The 1,469-nt window shown below is 54.9% G+C and overlaps 1 protein-coding gene across 2 annotated transcripts in view; it reads right to left on the bottom strand.

The window, feature by feature from the left end:
• Positions 1–1,469, bottom strand: part of FAM219A (family with sequence similarity 219 member A) — a 171,118-nt gene that overhangs the window by 12,525 nt on the left and 157,124 nt on the right. The window lies entirely within an intron of this gene.

Here is a 1,469-nt window from a genome sequence, read left to right as displayed (position 1 = left end):
CCGAGAAGGGTCAAGGGGCCAGGCATGGCTATGGGCCACCTAAGCCCTGAGCGCGGGACAGGCCCAGAGAGGCCGACGGGCGCGGGACAGGCCCAGAGAGGAGAGAGGCCGACGGCCGCGGGAGTGTGAGCAAGGCTTAGCGGGGCAAAAATGGGAAGAGCACGAGGCATAAGCCTGAAGGGGGAAAGTCCCTTAGGAAGCCTGAGATAGGGCGAGCCTAGGGGGAAGCCCCATAAAGGGGTGAGGGCCAGTGTAAGAGCCCAGAGTAGGGCGAGCACGCCGGCAGAGGCCTGAGGAGGGCAGGGCGCATGGTTCAGAGCCCGAAGAGGGTGATTACACAAGCAGAAGCCCCAAGAAAGGGCGAGGCAGGGCGCGCAGGATGGAGCCTGGAGAGGGCAGGTTGCGCAGGACAGAGCCCAGAGGGGGTGTGTGTATTGAAGGGCCCGGGAGGAGGCCACCACACTGACATAAGAACGTCCGGGACAACTGCGAGACTTGGGGCGTGCTAAAGGGGAGGCAGGAGGCACACGTGGCCCATAAAGCTGGGGTGCACCATGTCACTCACTGGTGAACAGGGGCCAGTACAAAGATAGCACCGTGCACAAGGGGGTCGGAAGGCAGCCTCCCATTTGGTACTTGTAAGATCAAAGATGTGGTGGGCGAGACAGAGGGTGCGTTTAGGGCCCTGACTTGGCACGGTAGGGGCGCCAGGGGGATCATGGGCGTCCCTGCGCCCCACCCCGTGACAGAGAAAAATTTAAAAATTGGATAAAAGAAAATATTCAGTTGAGTATTTCCTCGTGTGCTGGACTAGAAGCCCTGTGCCCCAATACTGTCTTGCTAAGGCTTCAACAAAGCTTTAGCAAAACAGGACCTCAGCTTCTACCAGGTCTTCCCCCACCCTTATACCACCCCTCCTTTCTCCCTTGTTTAATAAAGTTTCTTCTTCTAATCAAGTTCCTCTCCCTCCTAGAAGAGAGCACCAGGCTCAGCTGAGCTGATTTCATGAAACCCTTTTTGAACATGAACCGAGCACCTTCTATACCACGGCGCTGAAGAGTCTTGGAGGAAAGTGTGGGCAGAAAACACTTTCCCAAATAAACACCGTGTTTCCGACCCAACATGGCAACAACTGGGCTTTAACCTTCTACGGACAACCCTTAATAGGATAAACACTGGACATAGCTGGTGTGGCCACCTGATGTACAGGTGGCACCTAAAAACCTTGCCTGGATGCGACAGTGGAAACCCTGCCCTAACCACGGAGCACATAAAACATCCTGCCCCAGATACAAGTTTGAGGGTGACATCCTGGAGTTATACTTGCTTTCCAGCAGGGCACAGGTCTGGTTGGGGAATTTGGCATTAAAACTGACGATAGCCCCTGCTCCTAAAGCTGTATGAAACAAGAAGTTGAGCTGCTAAATATATAATAAGCAGGGAGCTTAAAAGCCCCTCCAGATCACACC

Source organism: Gavialis gangeticus, unplaced genomic scaffold (assembly GCF_001723915.1).
Source record: "Gavialis gangeticus isolate Ggan-Ray unplaced genomic scaffold, GavGan_comp1, whole genome shotgun sequence".
NCBI lineage: Eukaryota > Metazoa > Chordata > Crocodylia > Gavialidae > Gavialis > Gavialis gangeticus.
The sequence above is the reverse complement of the archived record's forward strand: the minus strand, read 5'-3'. Positions and strand labels throughout refer to the sequence as shown.